Here is a 23,036-nt window from a genome sequence, read left to right on the forward strand (position 1 = left end):
ATATATTTCTGAGATTTCTCTAAAACTCACATATTTGTGAATTTTAACTGATTGAAGTATAAGTAAATCAGTGCTTGGGATCCTAAATGCTTCAGAGTTTGAACAAAAGATACTGTTTCCAAGGGTCTGAGAACCACCTACAGCTGATATGGTAACACAAGGAAAAATGCAGGGAAGAAAGATGCACTGCAGAGAATTAGTCATTAACATGTGTTATAAAGGCATTTTCTTTGATGCTCCAAAATATAGTCATGGTTTAAATACAGAAGGGCAACTTAAGTGTTCTTCCTTAATGTTTTACTTTAGATCTTGTCTTTGTCTTCATGTAGACCCCCATATCAGAAGTTCTTGCCCAGCACACAGGACCTTTACAGTGATGTATTTTTCAGGGGTTTATTTTGTTGTTATTTTTATTAGAACAATATCTTTTCTACATATTGAAACCAGAGCCTCTATATCCCTACTGTTAGTAACATTCAGGTTTAGCAATTATTCCAAACAGTATGACTAAATATTACTCAGTCAAGATTTCTTTTTCTATGAATCTGTTTGCTGCTGCTGCATACTTATTTCACAACTAAGTATCATTATAGGAGTGAAATATATTAATATGCATGGAACTGTCAAAAAAGAGATATTAGGATAACCTTTACGAATGGTTTCTTCAAGTGCTTGCCAATTGCCATTCTAATAATTGCTGACCATTCCGCAATACCTTCATTCTTCTGCCTGTCATAATTTTGATCTTATCATCATAATGAACATTTTAACATTTTAAACTATGAAATAGGATTACCAAGGAATAATGTGAACTACACACTGTATAGTAATAATCCCCATTTTCTCTCATATTAGAATCATATCCCTGGGATTGCACACTTGCCTAAATTCACTTTCTAAAATAGTGTTTACTTTTCTGACATCTGAAGTAGGAAGATTTTATAGAAAAGGCCACAGCATGTAGGCCTTTAAAAACACCTCTAGATACCTTCTTCATATCAAGGACACTGAACATCTTTTCAAGTCTGAACCTATTTAATTATCTATTAATAAATATTGACTATTATTCCATCTAAAGCCTCCCTTTAAAAAAAAAAAAAAACAAAAACAAAAACCAAGAATCTCAGAAGCTCAGATGCATCTTGCAAATATTTTAACTACAGATGGATAAGAAGTACATTTTAAAAAATTTATTTCTTAATCTATGCACTACCTTTAATCTCCAGAATGCACTTCCAGATATTGCCACATATAATTTTTCGTGAAATATAATCACTTTTTCCAGCAAGTACTTTTTCCAGTACAGACTCATCTAAACTAGAGATGAGAATAGCAACAGACTAGAGGCAAAAGAATACTGTGTCCATACAAGATATCCTGCTTTAATCAAGAAAGCATTGCCTGCACAGAGCACAGTGTCCATACACCATAGTCTGTGTGGTGTCAAGTTCTCCTTTCATGCTTGGCAGAGTTTTGTAGTGCAGATGCATAATGATTGTGCTTTATGGCATCTGTTTTCTCCTGTTCTTGATTTTAGTTATGCATTTGAGGCAGAAAGGGTTATAAGGTTTTCAAAAGCTGTAATCTTCCACTGTATGCTACCGCTGAGAGTACCATGACTGTGACAACCTTCCAATGCAAGATTTAGCTGTGTTTTAATATTCTGAAATTGCTATTTCTTTCTGACAATAAAGTTTTAAATCAGTGTATTTCTTACGGTGATGGAATATGCTGCAAGCATGCAAGCTACAAATATAACCTTTTGAGAGTCAAACATCTTCAGTTTGCATTTTAAGTAGTAATTCTTTTATCTGTCAGGCCAAAGAAATATAATATGTGAGATTTATTTACTTTTGTGGGGATGTTGTTTTGTTTTGTTGTTTTTTTTTTTCCCAAGGTGCTGAGTACATGCATTTTCTATTTTCAGTTTCATTCAAATTCTGCATTTCATCAATATTTTTCACCTCTTTAAACATTCAGATGTATTTGAATGCCATTGACCATCAGAAGTAGCAGCACGCAGAATGAGGTTAAGTGAAGATCCCAGTGGTTTTCCTTGTTCTCTTAACTTGGATGATGGATGATGTGAAAACTCCAAGGAATTCCCTTAGCCATAATGACAACATCGAAGAGTTCCACTGTAACATCTTCAGCAGTGCTCCTTAGCAGTCAGACAGACAGACCTAATATTGCAAATTTATTGCTCTGGGTATAATATTATCCATTTATGTTCCAAATCAATATATAAAAACTTTAATACTAAAGTTATATTTTAAAGAAAAAAAAAAAAAAAGCAAACAAAAAACTATCTATGTTTCTTTTGTGATAAACTCACCTTTCCCAAGTTCCTTTGCATCCCAAGACTGAGTATTTTTTGTAAAGCAATGAAAATGGTGGGGGGGTGGTTAAAGGAACATTCTGAAGTCTCCACTGGAGGAAAGTGACATTAGGGTTGAGGCTTCTTTCTCCTCTTTTCCAAGAATCATCAGATTCCTCCTCATCCTTGGATCTGCTTTGGTTGATTTTTATGCATTCTGTTAACTTGGTCCATCTACATGTCCTTTTTTTTTTGTTTGTTTGTTTTTTTGTTTTTCAATTAATATGTTTATTTATTATCTTTTTTATCTCTAAAAGCTTATTTTTTTGTTGTTTTTGCCTGAACGCTTCCAAGTTGTATTCCTGTAGTGTTCTTTGGCAATACAGATTTGTGTTTCCAGTACTGGACCTTTTAGTACCACTCTGTGTTTGCTCTTCCATACCATATTTTTCTAGTCATTCAATGTGCATAGAGTGAACACACATTATTACTACAAATTAAAGCTAAACTAAAATGAATTTGAACAGTAGTTATCTGATTGCCAGATAAACTGCCATCACATTTGAGCAAAATAAGCCTAGACAAGTCTAGAGGATCTGCTCTTGTCAGACCAACAGAAAACTTGTGGTCTATAGGAAAGAGTAGAAAAATTACATTTTACTGGGCTACAGTTTGCCTGCTTCTGCTGTTTCTGGACCTTGTCATATTCTCACAAGATTTACATCATAATCTCAATCTACCCTTTTGTGTTGTGAACCAATTGCACTGGGAAGCAAAACAACTTCAACAGGAAATCTGTATGGTGCCACAGGCTGTACTTTTTGTACTTATTCAGAAGACCTGGAAAGGTAGGAAGCTCATCATTGTATAAATTGCACTTGGAAAACTAGGAGAATACTAGCATTGCTTCATCACAATTCCATTGATGTGCCTAGAATTGGTGCAGTCACAGCCATCAGCATTGAAAGCTGTCCTGGAGCGAATGGAAAGTGCATGTTATTTCAGGTCTGTGGTGGGGTGCAGTGATGTTTTGCTAGTATTGAACCATATTTGATGGGTGAAATACAAGCTTCTCCTCAGCATTTTCAAGTCACTTACTTTGTATTTTCCTTTCTTCACTTACTTTGTATTTTCCTTTCCAGAGTCAGTGCATCCTACCGTTCAAGATCACCCAGCACTTTACACAGAGCACAAGTGATGCTCTTGAGGGCTCTTCTTTCCCCAGGAGGAAGAGAGGTATTGTAAAGTTGAGCCTAAGCATCACATGGAAATCTAGCTCCACAGTTTTCTGTAAAAAGCCTACATGATGTAATAAAAATTAAACAAACTTTGTTAGCACAACCAACCTGGAAGCTAAGGGTAAAAACTTTTCTGGGTCCAACCGACAAAAACTGGGAAAACAAGTATCTTTCCAAACTTCTTCTGAAGGTACAATTTTATACTACTTTTTCTAGTTACCCACAGAACGTCACCTAAGAGCTTTCTACATAAATAGTGCTATTGGATAGCTCAGGAATTATCCTTATAGAGTAATCACTCACAGATAATTCTGCAGGATTTACCCTGAAGTATGAGTCCATAAGCAATAATTAATAATTTTTGAACTGGAACTATGCAGCTTCACCAGTAAGATTGTAATTTTTTTTTATAATCATGTTATAAAGAAAATTTTTAAAATGAAGAAAGAATTAGTGAACAGCACAGTCCTCTTCAGTTATGAAGCTTGTTTTCAGACACTCTTGTCATATAGAATAAGATAATGACTAGAAAAGTAACCAGCCTTAAAATATCATAGTGCAAATAACTGTGCCATTAATAGTAATATTAATGAATTCTGAGTCTCTTTAAGTATAATGGACCAATTAAGGCTAAATTTCATAACAGTTATGCTAATATCATTACTAAAACAGTTTTCTGATATACTTCAATTTGTAAATACAAGAAGTCCAAGAACAACTTTCTTTCCGTGCCTCTTTTCAACCATCAGTATCAGCTGAGGTTAAGTTTTCAATGCTGAGCTGCACAAAGTTGAACACAAGAGTTTTAAGTAGAACACTCCCCAAGCCATGCCAGCATGCCCTGGGTGCAGCAGTGGGTCTGCACTGACCTTTGTATGCCTGTGGAATGATTAAATGCAAAGATTTGAGAAAAAGAAGAAAATATCGCAGCCAGAAAATAAGTGGAGAACTGAAGAAAAAAGAGGGGATTGTGTTGTGAAAAAGAATAGGAAATCTCACACAAAAAAAGTGGAGAATCAAAAATTAGCAGGAAGAGGGGATAAATAATGAGAGTATGAGAGGAGTAGCATAATGCTTAGATAATAGAGTAGATGTTCAGAAAATCTGGTGACATTTTGAATTAAGACCAAATCAATTATCTTATATTTTTCTAAAATGTCAAGGTGCACCTTAGTTGATAAACTCAATTTTCAAAACAAATCATTAATGAGTGCAAGTACTACTGTTTTTATTATGACATACTTGCTGTGCTGGTATTTTTTGGGTTTTTTTCCTCATTTCAAAGAGAAGTTCTCTTAGTTCCTTAAATAACTTTGCAGGTAAGATTCAACCTTGGATGAAAATAAAGTCTATGCCATGAAAGCAATATACTATGCTGAGTGACAATGTTACTCCACATTTTTTTCTGAAAACTTTACTTAGTTTACCCCTGCTTCTTCTAGTATGCACATTTGAGCCCTTGTTGTGGCTGAATTTACTCTTCTGCATCCTGTCCTTTTAGAAAGGAGAGTTTTGGAGCCAATGAACTGTGTGATGTCAGAGCTCAGATGTGGTCTCCATTGCCAGTCTTTCCACAGACTGTGAATTTAAGGGCCTTTAGCTGTACTGCAGTTTCAAATAAGTTTTTATTCTGGTGGAAAATCCAAGTATTAATTACGGACTGTATCAAAAGTATTGCTGACAGAAAATCAAAACAAAATTCTGGGTATGGCCTTTACAAAATAGAATAACTGCAGGCAAAGGCATAAGACAGGCAAATAAACTGTACCACTCTCAGAATAACTCCCTTTGGGTCCATTGAGCAGAGTGGGACCACATTTGCAATTGTCCCATTGAATTAAAGATATTGAATTCTGGAAATAAGTTATTTTCTTCAAAACTTGAGGCATTTCATTAATATTCTTTCTTAAAACAGCAAGTTGTAGTACAGTAGAATCTCAAGGGTTCTGATTTTAAAATTTCAAGAAGTCTTGAATAGTGGCTCTGGATATAGTGGCAAAATATGTAGAACTAAATGGATCTTAAATGGTTTTTATAAAATAAATTCTGTGCTGTAGGATTTAACACAATTTCTTACATGCAATACATAAATATTTAGTGGCTTAAATATGTTTAGCCATGTGTCTCTTTAAAATGTACTGCATAAGTTTTTTATATCTTTGCTGATATCCAAGTGGTGTCGTTTAATTTTCTTTTAAGTTTGATAAACCTCACACCAATTTCTCAAATTTTAAAAATTAGTTTTTAGATGTCTCTCTGAGGTCTTTGATATTCCAAAAAATCTAGACGAGACAGGCCAGTAGATCTGAACTGTATTTTTATTCATTATCCATATAAGCCTGAAAACTGACAGGATCTTGAAATTTATAAAAAGGTTTTTTTGCCTGAACATACTTTGAGTGATACTCAGTGTATGACCAAGGTCAGTTGAGTTATATTGATTTCTCTGTGACTGTAGTTCCACAGGAATAATTGTGGAAGAGGAATCTTAAGTATGAAAAAAGAGAAGTTCATGTCTGAGCTATGCATCTGGACATGGTCTAATGGGACTGTTGTTCATACTGGTCCAATTAAATAAACATGGCACTTCATTTTGCCTTGTGAAATTCTTCTGTTCTTCTTCTGAAAGATCACTGTCCCTCTAATGTACTGCTGAGAAATGGAAGGCAGACCTCATCAGGAAGGTTCAATGAAGGAAAGAATATTCAAATAGTGAAATATCTGCCTTGGATTACATCCTAATTGGATATTACATTAGTCTAAATTTATTTCACTCTCATATTACCTTATTTGAGACATTAGAGAGTAATGAAAGCTAATGTCAATTAGTTAAATCCTTGTTATGTTCCATCTAACAATTGTCTCTGAACTGTGTGGTATAAGAAATAGGCAGTAACACATTTTCTAATTAATTAAATACTACTTTGGGAGGAGTAAGGGAAATGAGATGCCTTTTCAGATTTCCCGTAATTCTTTATAACTCAAAAAGTGTGGTTGTTTACTTATGAATTTGTAGCTGAGAATCCATTATCTCAAATGAAAGTATATTCAGTATAGTGCAATCAAATTTCCCTTTTCTTAAAAAAAATAGTAGGCTTTTTCATAGAGGTAAAAGAATGGCAAAGAGCTATTGCAAGATGTTCTCTTGTGAACTGCCAAAAGAGATCCCCTCCATCAGTGTCACTCATGACAACCTCGTGCTCTTCTGAAACCTAGACACTCAGGTTCTACACTTGCCCTTTCCAGACCATTTCTAAATTTGTGGGATTTTTTAAGTCTGAATTTGACTCTTAACCACATTTGACCTACATACCTGGATTTCCTGTCTATGAAAACTCATAAGTAATAGTACCTATATCAGAAGGAGGCCTCTGAAGATATGGAAGAGGTGCTAAAAAATGAATCACCTTTAAATATTTAATATAGCAAAAAACATTCTCATTCTAAGATGCTCTGACAGTCAGTCACTATGAGCTGGAAATCCAGTTCCTGTTTTAAGGTAAATACTACCTGCAGACATTTCTGGCTGACCTTTGTGTACTCTGCAGAGATGTATGTTGTGATGAATTGGGTTTTCCACCTACAACAGCAAAAGTTCAGGCCTAAACCCACCCCCTCACAAGGTGAAAGGGATTGTGTTTTCTATATCCCTTTACCCTTGACACTGGAAGCAGCCAACTGCAGACGTTTGCTTAAAGACTAGGCACCTGATTAAACCATAATTGAAATGCCTTCCAAGGATGCAAGTGGAGTCTGGACACAGCTCCAGCTCTGAGAATTACTGCATGGTATCTCAGCAGAAGAAAGGCAAACTGTAAACAACAAAAGTGTGTAGCACGATGCCTGTCTCAGCTCCCTGCCGAGAAAACTTTGAAGGCATTAGGCAGCTGCTGAAATACTTTTAATGATGAGTATTTTTAACTTTTATTGTTAAGAATTCCTCTGTCCCACTGAGTTTAATTTCTTTTCTGATATTGAGCTTCTTTAAAACTGTAAATAATGAAAGCACAATTTTCTTTGTGCTCTGAAAGTACTCCTCTTCACAGAGTGTTAGATGTTCAAGAGCATAAATAATCTTTTCCATAAAATCTAAACAGAAATATTTTCTACTGAGTATTTTGTTTACATTTTTGACAACAGGGTGTAAATTTTCAGTACAGCACTTGAAATTTTCCAGACAAGTCAACTCTTATTAATTTTAAAATGAGTTTTGTGTCTTGTCATTGAGATACCAGATCAAAGCAAAATTTTGCATGTGACCTTAAGTATCTCTTCTTTCATAGTTTTACCAAAGTGTCCAGTATCTGTATCATTATTGGCAATACACTAGTATTTATTTAAAAAATTAAGAAAAATTCAAAAAACTTTGAAGTGTACAGCTGTGGATAACAGCGTGAGTGCGTGGTTTGTTGAAAGCTGACCAGACACTGCTAAAAATATGTTGTCTGACACAGATACTGGTATTTTCACATGGAAAAACATTTTTGATCAAATATAGCAAAATGAAAAATAGTAATTGTTCATCATCTACTATTTAAAGCTCTTTCTCTGCCTTGTTGAATACAGATTTATCAATGCCAACACATGGTAATGTTACATGTTAAGGAATAGAGATAATTTACATTTTTAAAGTAAGAAGCCTTTTATAATAGACTGTTGTGTTTTGGGTACTCCAAACCATGCACCACTTATTTACACCTCCATCCCCTTTCCCTCCCCTCCTCTGAAGAGAAAGCTGGAGAGAATTTCAGGCACAAAAAGTAAAGATCATGGCTTGAGATAAGAAAAATGTACTGGAAATAGCAATGAGATAAGAAAACTACAGTAACAGCAACAATACTAATGACAGAGGTTACAAGAAAGAGGCAAATTATTCACACAGAAACCTCTTGACAATACTTGAATGCTGCCTCATCCAGCCTACAACACCTGGAAGGAACCTCTAGCATAGAACAACCTCCAGGTCCCTGCAATATCTCTTTTGACTATTGAAAAAGTAGACAGAGCCCTGTAAAATAGTAAAATGTGGGTTCTCTCCTCTCCTCTCCTCTCCTCTCCTCTCCTCTCCTCTCCTCTCCTCTCCTCTCCTCTCCTCTCCTCTCCTCTCCTCTCCTCTCCTCTCCTCTCCCTCTCCTCGGTCCTCTCTCCTCTCCTCCTCCTCTCCGCTCCTCTCCTCTCCTCTCCCATCCGCTCCTCTCGCCTCTCCTCTCCTCCTCTCCTCCTCCTCTCCTCCTCCTCCTCTCCTCTCCTCTCCTCTCCTTCCTCTCCTCTCCTCTCCTCTCCTCTCCTCGCCTCTCCTCTCTCCTCTCTCCTCCTCTCCTCTCCTCTCCTCCTCCTCTCCTCTCCTCTCCTCTCCTCTCCTCCTCCTCCTCTCCTCTTCCTCTCCTCTCTCTTCTCCTCTTCTCTCCTGGTGTTTTTCATTGTAGTGTTGGGACTCTACTACACTCTGCATCTGAAAGGGGTTTGTAGGAATTATGTTCTGTACTATCCGTTTCCTGTCTATCCTCACTCCTCTTCCTTTTCCTTTTCCACTTTTGTAAACTGTGCCACTGACTTCCCTGTAAGGAATTTTAAGACATATTAGTTAGAAGCTATGTATAAGAGACAACATAATTAATATGATGAAGAGTAGGATTGCATTGAACAGGGTGCAAGTTAAACCAATGTAACATTGCAGCAAAATGTGGCAGCTTGTTCGTGCCCGTTCAATAATGCCACTGACAGAGCTCAGGAGAATCACTGCATAAGGCAGCAGGCATGCTTGCTGAAAGCTTTTTCAAGGTCCACCTTCTGTGTCTGAATTTATTTCCATCAATGGAGTTACATTGATATGAAACATAAATTTATGCACTGGTGGTTATTCAAGCTTAAGATTTAGAAAATCATTGTTTGGTTACAGTGCAGGGTACTTGCATTTGGTTCTGATTCTGTTTCCACTGAAAGTCATTGTGAAATTTGGTATTTCTGGACTGCATGGCGGGTTTAGCTAAGATATTCTAGGTTTGCAGGGGGGACTGGAGGTCTGTGGAATATAAATCAGCTGTGCATTTCCATATTTTGCATCCAACTGCCCACTGGGAAATGGATTTATATGCATAAACTAACTTCCAAAGGGCTTCCATGCTACACTTTAGGGGATTTACAAAACCAAAAAATAGATAGAAAAATGCTTCCGCACCAAAACAAAAAGCAAACAAACAAAAAATAACCCAAACCAAAACAAAAACAACAAAAACCAAACAAAACAAAACAATAAAACTAACCACCCAACAACAAAAAACTCCAAACAAAGGAAAGAAAGAAACTTTGTGTAGATGTATTGATGCATAGATTCAACAAATAGGAATATTTGGAACCAGAAAATTACATTTAAAAAAATCTATTTTATATACTTGCCTCTAGAATTTTGAAGAGGTGCAAAACTGCCAAGCAATCAGCTCAGAAGGATAACTGAACAATCAAGGAAATTGCAAAAAGCTAAACTTCCTTAAATTATGCCGTGTTTTGTAAAATCTTGTAAGTTTGCACACAGAGCCTCTGGGTCTATTTCAGAAGTTTCTTCCACTAATAAGAAATAATATCCCTAGAAATTGTGACGTTTGTTTAATTAGATTTGAAAAATTTGTTTACATAGGAGAATATATACACCATAGACTGAAACAAATGTGAGGACTGTGATTTAATGTCTGTGTATACAAACAAAGAGGGTATCACAACAGTTGAAGATTGCTCTTTCTTCACTTCTTTCCCCACCCAGCTGCATTTAAATTACAAGGTTATCACTGCAGTAATCTCAGCATCAAAGAAATCAGCATCAGAGAAAAACCTCAAGATTTACATAGATTTATAGATTTTAGGTGTAACTCAAGGCAAGCAAATTACAGTATTAAAAGATGATTGAAAAGTTAAGATGCCATGCAATAGTAGTATTATATCATATTCAGTATCCTGAATAAACCTGCCTTTTCTAAAAGAAAAAGAAAAAAGTGAAAAAGAAAAAGAAAAAGAAAAAGAAAAAGAAAAAGAAAAAGAAAAAGAAAAAGAAAAAGAAAAAGAAAAAGAAAAAGAAAAAGAAAAAGAAAAAGAAAAAGAAAAAGAAAAGAAAAGGAGAAGAAAAAGTCTTCACAGAATGTTGTGTTAATGCAATAGCAGATGCAGGTGTAGAAGGAGCAGAGCATTTCCTTCCTCTGAGATTCCAAGGACTTTCACATGCTGTGAAATAAGATGTAACACTAACTGTTAACTACAAAATGAAACTGGACTCTAATTTTCCAATTTATTCCCTTATTCTTTCTAAGAATGTGTAAATGACTGGGCATCCATATATCCCACCCAGCAAAAGCACCAGACTCAGCATGCAGTTGCTCCCAGCTCTATTTAATCTATAGAGAATTAAGCACTACTGGAAATTAGGTCATAGATGCAGTAGCTTGAATTTGCTCTGGCAGTGTCCCTTGTCTTTCCATGGCTCTCACAGACAACCTAGGACTTCGTTGCCCTCAAGCTCAGCATCCACAGTCAGAAGACATCACTGTAAATTATTTGTCTTGAAGTGGACTGACTATTCACTAAGAGTAGAGAGGGGAGCTTACTTTGCAAATGCCCAGGAGTAGGGAAGAGCCCTTTCACCAGTGCTGACAGCTGATTATGTAAAAAATCTGTCTTTTCTCAGAGCAGCATAGGTTGGAACATGGAACAATCTCATGCTTCATGCAACAACTTCCCCTGCCACCTGTAGACAAAGTTAATGCTGATTACACATTTCTGAAAGTGCTTCCTCAGAGGCTGGTGGATGCTGTGCTGCTGATAACAGCAGTGGGTTTGCAACACTTTGAGGTGATACTGGTGATGGAGTACCCTCAACAGGCACCTTGTGAAGAGACACCTAAGGGAGTCTTATCCCTACTGCACTCTAGGGTTCTGCTTGAATTCATACAGGAGACACTCAGTATGTTATTCACATTAATGTGCACAGCCCAAGTGCCTCTATTCTGCTCCCAGGAATAAGGAACTCTCACAACTAATTAGCAAATTGCAGTCATATGTACACCTATTTTCAGAACACAGTGAGAGGAAAAAATATGGCTGCACTTGAAGTTATGTCATTGATTACATAACTTGCTTTGATTTTGTGGCCACTAAAATCAGTTCCAAGTATCAGATTATCAGACTAAAGTTTCCTTCAAGGGATAATAAAGCAGAGTGGGTAAGAATAGTGATAATGGGTATGATTCCCCCTCATATTATAATCACAAGTTTACCCAGTACATTCCTCAGACACAATAAATTAATGGAGACAATTAATAAAATATCTTCAACTCTCAATACCTTTAAGGATTTTTTTAATAATATTTTTGGTCATAGTTTCATATGGCTTTGCATAATTGCAACAAAACTCCAACCTCTTTCAGCTGTTTGGCTATTTCAATGATTAGATCTTCGCTTCATTTAAACTTATCCCACTCCAGGAACTTAAGAAATGTTATTCCTAATTTACACTGAATGCATGATTGCATCTTTTAATTCTGAATTTCAGTTCTTACATTTCTGTTGGAAATCAGCTTTTCCCTCTCAATCCTATTATGCTACATTCACTTTTACTTCTCCTTTCTTGAATCTCTTTGTAAGACCTTTGGCTCCTTTTATATATCTTCTACTTTTACCAGTCTTGCTGTATTCATAGTATAATTTTGACTTTGATGCCTGTTTGCTTTTGAGTGTAAGATGCAGAAAGACAAAGAGTTACAGTTGAGTAATATTATTACTGTTTTTTTCCCCCCAGAATGAGACTTACTAGATACACGTAATCTTGGACTTCTAAATTTCCAATGTCTAAATTTGGTGGCCCAGTTAAGAATGCCTCATTGCTGTCATTTCTGTATAATAAATGATTGGTAAGAATCATAAATGACTAAAAAAAAATAAATCTATTTAAACTGAAAACTTTCTTGTTACCATCACTATCCAGACCATTGAATCCTCTGTATCCATTGTTTCACTGCAGGCTGAAATGTGAGCATATATCTTGACACACTAGGACAAGACCTTTCTGCACTGTCCAAATCTTTAGTCATATAAAATAAAACAAATTGAATGAGGTTACAGGACTTCTGTACAGATGTTTTTTTGTTTTTTTTTATAAAACAGAACCTTTATATACTTTCTAATGCATATATAAAAATAACAGAAGAAAATATCAATATGGAAAATACAATGTTAATGGATTTTAATGTTTATTCAAAACAACAAGAATTTTCTGGATGGTACTTTCTTATGAGCTGTTGCCTTTTATCCCAAAGAACTGAGGTGATATATGCTTTAGAGAAGCATCTTCCTATACACACTTAGCCATGCCATTAGGGTCAATTCCCTCTATTCATTGAAACACAGCAAAACAAAAATTACCAAAATTTACACATGACAATCACAGGTTATTTTGTGGCCTGGAGAAATAAAAAATGTCAGCCACCTAATTTTCTTTTTATTTGTTGAATATCTACTGGGATAGAGCTAAAATTAAAACTTTCAGATTATTATTTTTTTTTTTTTAATGAGATCTTTTCCCACTGAAGTTCATTGTAGAATTTCTACCAGTTCAGTGGAAGTGGAGATAAACTACTGCTAAGCATATTTATTCTGAACTTTCTACAAGATAAACTCTTGAAAAGAGGACAGCCAGGAGGAGAAAATATTAGTGGTTTTATGAGAAAATAAAATTCTAATTTCATTTCAAGAAACTTCAATATTATTTGAAAACTGTCAAAGAGAATTTTTTTTATTTTACTTTAAAAAGTTACTTAATTTTAAAAGTTTAAGCAAGATTGGTTAAAAAGGGAGCTTTTAAGGACTTTTTTTGCCTAAACCTCTTCATGATTCAGATATATTTTGTTTCAGTGGGACTCAGTATAAAACATTTTTTAAAAAATGAAAAAAGTAAAATTTCTCAAATTTTAAAATACGCTTTTGACCTATCATATAATTATTTCAAAAGACAAAGCAGTAAACCAGTAGAACTCCAGACTCATTCTCTTAGGAACAGCACATATACATACATTTTGTTTAAAAATAGATGTACTTTCTTGAGATAAAAAAAAAAAAAAGGTTGTTCATCAATTTTGCATGTTTCACAACTTTTATTACAGAAGCTACACTTACTCTATACATGAAAATGTGGAAGGAACATCTTCCATGGTCTCTGAACTCCAAATGATCCATTAAATAAGTGCTTTTATTCTCTTGACAGAGGGAAAGAATATGAAATTTGACAATGTGCTTCAGTCTCAAGCCCAGCAGTTTGCTGACCTGCGTCAGAAACAGGAGTGGTCACCCAGAGAGTTGTGTCTCCCAGGGTGTCAGCCTAGGGGGCAAGCTGCTCTGCAGCTCACCATAGCTACTTGCCAAGAAAAGAGCAGCAGATCTGGATCTACCCATCATGCCAGCAAGCAGCTTGTGTGAAAATGCAAGGGAAGCTGGAGCACCTCCTCATTCCTGAATGCAAATAGAATCCAAGTGCAGTCTGCTGCAGTGAACATGTAGAGGTGGGAAATATTCCAATACTCTGATGATTTCTGGCTTATTTTAATGAAACTCAAACACATGTGAGTCACAGAAAAATGTATATTTTTCTCACCCAAAAGTTGCTTTTTGGAGAAGTGATTCTTAATGGGAAAAAGTCCAGTCTTTGTTTCTGTACAGCTTGACACGAAGCACTCATACCCTAGCTTTGCAAAATCTGCTAAAACCACTTGGTAGAATATTAATCTGTTTCAAAATGTGATGTTATACGATATCAACCAGAAAAATTATTCTGGTTGAAATGCTCTTTCAAAAAAATAGCTGTTCTTTCAGCTCAACACAAGCTTAAGATCTATGGAACTTAAGTCCTCACCAGTAGGAACACAGTTGGACACACTACTGAGTAATTGTTTAATTTAAAACATGCAGTTTATTTTTTCAGGTATTAAGCATAAGGATTACTTGTTTCCTTCTTCACCTGCTTACCCACAGTCAGGGCAGGAGGTCAGCAGAAGATTAGCAGCCAGACTGACCAGGAAGGTTTTCTTTCAGTATTGTCCTGTCTATTTTGAAGAATGCTCCTGCCACTTCCCACAAGCTCCTCCTGCACAGGAGAAAACAGTGAAGAATAAATGCCTCCAAAAAACGGAAACTGAAAGAAACAACTCCTTATCTTTGTAGCATTGCCTGTGTATTGAAACTGTATGTCTTTGTTCCCTTTCCAGCAAAAGTGCTGATGATTCCTCTGAAAATGCTGCCTGGAATGTGGCCATGAGAAGGAGGTTGCAATGACAGGATGAGGGAGCCCTGCAAGCCAGACAGCCACAGATGTTTTTTTTTCAGTGCATAGCTCCCTCTTGACCCTCAATTCCTGGTTTATTAGATTGAAATTTTCTTGGGAGAGAAAGGTTTCTGTGAAACTTTGCTTCAAAGATCAAAGTCATAAGCTTGTGAAAAGCATACTTGGACATTTATTAGGAATGAAAGAGAAGAGAGGGGTGAAGGGAAAGCAATGGAGAATCAGGTATGAGAAGGCATGGTGCAGGAACAGGAGCAGAAATAAAACATGACAGGAATTCAGCTGTGAAGTAAAAGGAGACTAAATCAAAAGGCAGTTGTAGCGAATAATAGAGAAGCTTATAATTACTACATAATTTTCCTTCTCTGAACATTAGAGTGGATGCTCAGCTCTGTTTCTTTTACTGTCACTAAGTGCTATGAAAAGCATCAGCAAGGTATAATTCACACAGCAGAGAGGAAAGTGTAGGAATCCTGTGACTGTGGGTACAGACAAGTGCAGACAGCTGTATGCTGTCTGGTTCTGTGTGAAGCCAGGTTTAATGCAGAAGCTCTAAAGCTAAAGGATATCTTGCCCATAGGAAAACCATGTACTTAGGAGAATGTGGCTTCTAGGTCAGGTCAGAGGGTGGGAGCACAACTGTCTGTCCTTTTTAATGAGGTAACACATCAATGTGAACAAGAGCTGGGGGACCACAGGCATGTCACACAGGGCTGTGCTCTCTCTCCACTGCCTCTTCCATAGGGAGGCATAGCCAAGGGATGATTTGCAAGTACTTTATTTCGAGTCACAGAGGCCTGTGCATAGTATTTGGAAAATCAAAATGGTCACAGGAGATGTTCCTTTGCCCTGGGAAAAAAATCTTCTAGAGAGACTTATATAGAAGAACTAAGTTTTCTAAATTGCTGCAGCATAAATCTTGTTGTTACTAAATATGGAAGACAATATGTATCCACATATTTTAGTATGCCTTTCAGTTATTATTTTGCTCAATAAGAAAAAAAAACAAAAGAGGAAAAACCCTAGGCAATTGTATTAAACCAGCAGCACCTCTTAGCTACATGAAAGGTAAGATTATTGTAAAGTCAGCTGCTCAGAATAAGGAAAAGCTGCAATGAAGATTACCAGTGCTCCTTTTGTACATCTGTATTGGAATTAGTTACATAATCACACAGCATTTTTTTTCACTAGACTCGTGCCTTATTCAGTGCATAACATGAATGTAGCTCATTTAATGCATAACTTCAATATTTCAAATATAGGGAGCTTTCAGTATTCAACTGATTGATTCCAAATACTTAAAAATTGGTTTGGTTTGCATACAAATTGATCCTGAATTAGGCAATGGTCATGTCCATGATGAAAACACTTCAGTTAAATGACACATAGAGAAAGCTTAATTGATACTTTAGGGTTTCTCAGCAGATGTCTACATTCAAATGAAATTATTGTAAAAGAATTTGCTAAAAAGATGTAGGTACTGTATCTGAATATATCATTTGCATTTGTTCAAATGAAGTTATATGCAGTAGAAGGTGCTGGTTATACCAGAAAGCCATAAACATAACTTTATTCTTGTCTCTCTTTTTTATATTGAGCATTAAAATGAATCCGGAATGGGACTGATTTCCTCTCTATTATGTCAGCTCCATGCTGATGCAATTCTCTTAATTTCAGTCTTTTACCACCTAACTGCCTCTTATAGTAGTAAAAGCCAGTCTACACACATATATACTGTATTTATTTTCATGCAATTTCTTTTTATATAAAGAATAAAATAATATAAGAATTATTTAGGATAAGAGTTTGAATTTTAAGTAAAATAGGCCACAGCTGTAACAAATGGAAAAAGTGAAAGAGTGAATTTTTGTATGTGTGTCCTAATATGATTATGAGTGCCAGTTCATTTTCCCTCTCTTACAGTCTGAGTATGCTTTTACTGCATGTCCTTGCAATGCATTCTTTCTTTGTAACCCTATTCTCTCCATATATGAAATCCATCATGATGCTATGAAGAACACGATGCAGAAAAATAAATGCAGATTAGATGTCAGTGTGTGAAAAACAATGATGCCAGTTCTTATTATCCTTTATGCAATTTGATCCAAATGCTGTGACTACATTATTGTGGTTAAGATTAATGGGTAAAATATTTTCCCACAAGAAACCATCACTTTTCTCCACTTAATTACCAGATGTTAAAAAAGAACAAGTAGTTATTCTTCTGTGTACTCACCTGTGCCTTTTAGCTAATTAGACAATGGCTAAGTGATTTCACACAGCTTTTGCTGTGCTGTTGCAGGATCATTGATGTTAAAAATGATGTGTGTTGATAACATAGTCTGGCATGATGTCATACTTTGATAGTCATTATGTCAACATTATGTCCCCTTCAAAGGGAGACTTTGTCTAATAGATAGAATATGTATTGTTTTACAGTCTCTTGCTCCCAGCTACTTTCATATGCATGGCTGGGAACAGGAGAGGGACCCAAAGTCCCAAACAACATAATAGATTATATAATTCAGACACCCCTCAAACTATGAGGATAGGTCCACAATTTTTAAAGGTTTTACCAAGTTAAACTTTTTATTAGAACAGGAAACTTTCAAATGCATGGATTAAAGAACATCAAAACTTCTATACTATACTGGAAAAAGAAGAATCTTTATGGCATTTCTGCACTGCTAGAGCAGCACAAATTATTCATGACAAGTTTAAGCATTGTGCTCACTTTTTAGAGATATAAAGGATTCATAAAACTGAAGATGGGAGGGTGGGACTATTGGCATTTTAAAGGGAGATTATTTCCATCCATTAAGATGTTGAAAAAGGAGTCTCAAAGAAGCTCAGCTGACTACTTTCTTAGGATTAGGAGCAAACATTCAGTTTGGCACCTATCCTACAGTCTCTACAATTTTAGCAATATGTTTGAAGCTTCTATTCTGTGCTTGATAGGTTTCCTCCTCCAGTCTATAAGAAACAGTACCAGTGGGTCAAAGTCTTTGAATTGAATTAGCCAGCCACACACTCCTACTGATGTCTAGAAGAAAAAACTTCCAATTTTTATTCATCTTTCATATTGTGAATCCAAACCCAAAATTACAACTTCATTAAGGACTATGAAGTAAGAGCTGCCAATCTTTCATAAACTACTTATAGGTTTAGCAGATAGAAAAGAACTGTGGTAAGCACTCTAAGTCACTGCAGTCTTCATTTCAATTTGTGTTTATGTAAATGTCACAAAAAGTCTTAAAATATATGCAGGGATTAATGATTTTGATTTTACTTCATTTTTAGTTCTGTGATTGCAAATATTTTGTTGAAGTTAATATTGCAAGTGTGGTATTGCAATTGTAGCACTACTGCACTTGTCATTAGCACTACATATGGTAGTTTTCTGCAGTAGCATTCATATGGATACCTATGACTGTGTCAAGAACATTAAAATCCAATGATTTAGGTTTTTTAATGTGTCATTATAATCAATGCCTATGTATACAGTGACAAATCCTAGTTACATACTAGGATCAGAAAAGAGCCAGTGCTAAGAACTCAATATCCATACCATGCATGCATTGGTATTTTGGGAATTGCTCTAGTGTGATTCCATGGATAGATTACTAGCAGAAGTGAACATACTTCAGGTACAGTTTAATCAAAAATTAATCCAACATCTTTCCATGATATGAAACAAAATGAAATAAATTGGGATGATCAGGGGAAAGCGTCTAATACAGTTATTTTTAAAACAGAAAGTGAAGTCAATAGAAGTTGTTGCTATCACTATTTTACTAAGTATGTAAAAATGCATAAACCATTATGTTTTCCACTAAAGTAATAAAAACCACACGACTGTAAGTCTTTCATTTGTAATTAAATTGATCACAAATTCAGTGATTCTTTCTGTAATTTTTTAAAATTTTTGCAAATGTTGGAAAAAATTAGGGAAAAATTGTTCTTGGGCTTTCCTAATTTTCCCTGTTGTAACAAAAATAAACAAATAAAAATTGATAGCTTTACCTTTTGAAAATTAACAAATTTTGAATGATACATTAATAAAGAACATATTTTTCCATAAAAATTACTTCTCATTTAATTTTTGTTCTTTTAAAGTAAGTATATATATATAGGGATTGACAATCATTGCTCCTAATTCCTTTAAGGGTAGTACTTCCTGTTACTTCATACAAGACAAGGGTTTTGGTTGCTGCAAATTTAGAAATGGAAATGTGTATGCTTGAATTGGGGCCTCCCATGTCCATTGTGAATTCAAAATCTGGTGAAAAGGATTAATTCCTCCTTGACATGTGAGTGACATGCAAATTTTCCTGAGACATTTCCCAGAAAGTTAAATGCTCCCACTACTTCAAAAAGTCAGTATGTTTTTTTTCTCTTCAATAATCAGCTGGTACTATGTGCTAAATTTGATCCAAGTTTCTAACTGGATTAACTGATGTGAAGTGCCTTTCTAGCAAATAAACCTTTCAATAATCTGCTTGCAGTCATGTCAGGTAAGTTTTTCTTTTGCTTCTTCAACTTTTTATAAATTGAATCTCTGACATTTGTATTCCAGTAATATATATTTCCAGCCAGAAAGACAGGGCCCCCTCAGTGCAGGCACACAGAATGAGAGACGGTCCCTGGCCTGTATGGTTTATTAATTGGCTGGATAAATGATGGGAGGTGAGACCTTGCCTAAGGTGATAAAAGAGGTCACTCATGGAGACAGCGCTGGAAGCTTTTACTCATTACACTGAACTCCAGTGTCACATTGATGGACCTCCTAACAGCATTTAAAATGCACAGCCATTCAAGCTGGGGAAACAGAAATTAAACACATCACTTAAACACATCCCTCCTGCCAGTATTTCTCAGTCTTTGTTTCTTTTTAATCAGAAAAAATTATCCTTTAGGACTTACATAGCAGACATTCCTTTCTGTTCTTTCAACTAATTCCTTTATATTCATCCTATTCTGGCAAAACACAGAGAAAAAAGATAATTCATTCTTCCAGCCTGTTAGATACACATACTTGGTAACAGTGGATAAAATCAAACAGCTAAGAAACAATTCCAGCATCTAACAGGACCAGAATTACTGGCAGGAAGTAAGGCTCTATCATTTGTGTTTAATGGGAATTAACCTGCTCTTGCTTGCCATAATACTACTGAACAGACTTCCTAAGATTTGTCAGGCTTAGTGAGGTGTTGCCTTTTCACAATTTTTCCCCCACTCTATAGAAATAATATAATCATTACTGTTAACTGACATGTCCCTCAGGAAATATATTCTTAATATCTCACATACAAACTTTCCTAAGCTTTAGATGCTGACTTTATCTAACTGGATTTCTCAGAATAGGCATTAAAAATATAGACACATCTCCCCTATTGCTTAATCATTATTTTGTTTTTAAAAATCATCAAATATACTTCTTTTTATCAGTCTATATGGAAACAGTGGATAAAAGATTAAAAAATAATTCTTTCTAATCATACTGTTGCTTGTGAAAAGAGAACCTTTCACTGACTGTATTCTGTGGCAAAATGGATTATCACGAGACATGGCATCATGCTTTGCTGGGAAAAAAAAAAATGTGTCATCTGTTTTGCTTTAATCTCATTGTGGAGCAATTGTCACAAGTGTCTTCCATATAAAATTTTTCCTTATCCCATTTGGCTGACTAAGATTAAATGTCAGTGCAAGGGCACCAAAATAAAGCAGAATAGAGGATATTTCAGTTGCTATTCCTATTACTGTTAATGGAGTTTAACCTCAGATCAATATGGAGAGGAAAGTGATATGAATATTGCTTTCCAGGGACTGTGAAATATCTTTAAAGCAATGCCAGATACGTTAAACTCATAAGCAGCTTCCTTGCTGAGTAAATGCTGATCCTTGTGAACTTTTCCTAAAATACCAAAACAATGGATAAAATACGTCAGTTTAATAATCTTTGGACAATATTCTCAGTACTGTGAAGGATCCAGTCCTCCACCTAGCAGGGTAAAAGTTCTGCTTAGTATAACAGCATTTCTCTAGTGAATGTTATATTCTGCTGCCCTTTGACTTAGGATAGCAACAAGAGCAAAAAATTATGATGAGATTACAAATAATGAAATTAATAAACACTCATTTTTAGGTTGCAAAATAGGCTTGAGCTCATTAATTCCTATAAGTATAAAAAAAGGTAAGAGGAAAATGCTTCACAATTGACCAAAATAATAACTATGCCTTGAAATTTATCATATTTCTATTTACCTTCTATTCATGATACATATTGGATTCTTGAAAGTCACTACACTGTATAAACACATTTCTGTCAAGTTATTGAAATTAAGTTGTCTGGTCTGGAGAAAATTTGTTTGTTTCAGGTCACCTCGTTTAGTCAGTCTAAATGAGACAGAGATCCAGATTTGCTGTCTAACACTGAGAGTGGCATTCACCCTACAGCTAGTTAAACACATTCGTAAAAACATAAATCCTGATGTTGCCTGTAGGAAGCAGAATGTGTTTCCATTCTCTCCTGTCTTGTCATTCCTGAATTCTGGATTTCCTGTTTAGTTCTGAGAGTCAGTCTGTAGATTTAGAAAGAAAGAGAGAATAGCAGCTGTTTGTGGATGAAAAAGTTCTTCTCTTCTCTTCTCTTCTCTTCTCTTCTCTTCTCTTCTCTTCTCTTCTCTTCTCTTCTCTTCTCTTCTCTTCTCTTCTCTTCTCTTCCTTCTCTTCTCTTTCTTTCTTCTCTTCTCTTCTCTTCTCTTCTCTTCTCTTCTCTTCTCTTCTCTTCTCTTCTCTTCTCTTCTCTTCTCTTCTCTTCTCTTCTCTTCTCTTCTCTTCTCTTCTCTCCTCTCCTCTCTTCTCTTCCCTTTCCCTTCCCTTTCCCTTTCCCTTTCCCTTTCCCTTTCCCTTTCCCTTTCCCTTCCCTTTCCCTTCCCTTTCCCTTTCCTTTCCCTTTCCCTTTCCCTTTCCCTTTCCCTTTCCCTTTCCCTTTTCCTTTTCCTTTTCCTTTTCTTTCTTGACAGTTATAAACCAAGGTAATTATAGTTCACTATTCAGACATAAAACATGGTTTCATTTCAAGTCTTAAATATTATTTAAACTGCAAGATTCCCTTATGTGTAGGCACTGAGTGACTCATTCAAAACTGAATAGATTTTAAAATAAAACTAGAAATTCATTTTGCGAGAGTGTCTTAATAGAAAATCAGTCCGAATAATAATTTGATGCATAGAAAGGATTCTACCATCCAAAAAACTAATTCTTTGCCTTAGTGCTTTCAAATGCCAGTAAAGGTTAAATTTAGTTTAAAAAGTTGTTGAATGACTCAGACACTCTTTAAAAATTTCCATCTTTTTTCAGTCTCTACACTGATTTTCCCAAAACCACTGTTTTGGAGGGAAAAAAAAAAAAATAAAAAAATACAAAGGTTTATGAACAGTGTTATTTTTCTTGATTTCCACTTGCTTTGCCAGGAGGTCCCAGTCCTTGTGACCCCAGTCCTGTGTCCAGGTTAACTATTTAGCTCTAAAGTCACTTATGACCTCAGAGGGTGACTAAACAGCAGCAATGGATTATCTCCCTAGCAACAGCAGTACAACACTTATGGAAGTATCCAGGGAGCTGGTGATAAAGAGGCAAACCAGAATTATCTCTGAATTAATGGCATTTGAGCAGGTAGAAGTGGAAAACAGAATGACTTCAGTGTACCCAGGCAGGAAGCCCAGTGCATAGGAAACATGCAGCTCTTCTGAGAAGCTCAGATACATAGGTTTTGACTTCTGCCTCCCATGGCAGAAACCTACAGAGAACCAGGTTATGCCCAGCCCTTCTCTCATCAAAAACACTCAAACCTTATGTTTGGAGTGCCTAACTGAAGAACTTAGGCACCGAATGACTTAACCAGGCTACTCAACCACCACAATTGATTTTTTCACGTAGAAGAAATTTCCTACAGTAAGACTTTTTCCTTTGAAGAGGGCTGTAAAGGCCTTTGCAAGAAATAAGGTCTTTGCAGCTTAACTTCTACTTTAAGTGCAGAGCACATTTCTTTGGTTTTATCTTCTCTGATATAACACACGTGGGTAGATGTAGGTGTATGTACACATCATGTTCAAAGGAAAATCCAACCTGTTTTCTGTACACTAGATAGGAGTGAAAAAAAAGT

The 23,036-nt window shown here is 35.7% G+C and overlaps 1 long non-coding RNA gene across 1 annotated transcript; it reads right to left on the reverse strand.

Moving 5' to 3' along the window:
* Positions 1-19,517: 19,517 nt before the first annotated feature.
* Positions 19,518-21,444, reverse strand: LOC306800254. Its single transcript, XR_013773783.1, has 3 exons — positions 21,252-21,444; positions 19,793-19,846; positions 19,518-19,687 (listed from the first exon to the last, which is right to left on the reverse strand). It is a non-coding gene; the product is annotated as an uncharacterized lncRNA (long non-coding RNA).
* Between the last annotated feature and the right edge of the window lie 1,592 nt (positions 21,445-23,036).

The sequence above is a fragment of the Erithacus rubecula genome (assembly GCF_903797595.1).
Source record: "Erithacus rubecula genome assembly, chromosome: 3".
Lineage (NCBI taxonomy): Eukaryota > Metazoa > Chordata > Aves > Passeriformes > Muscicapidae > Erithacus > Erithacus rubecula.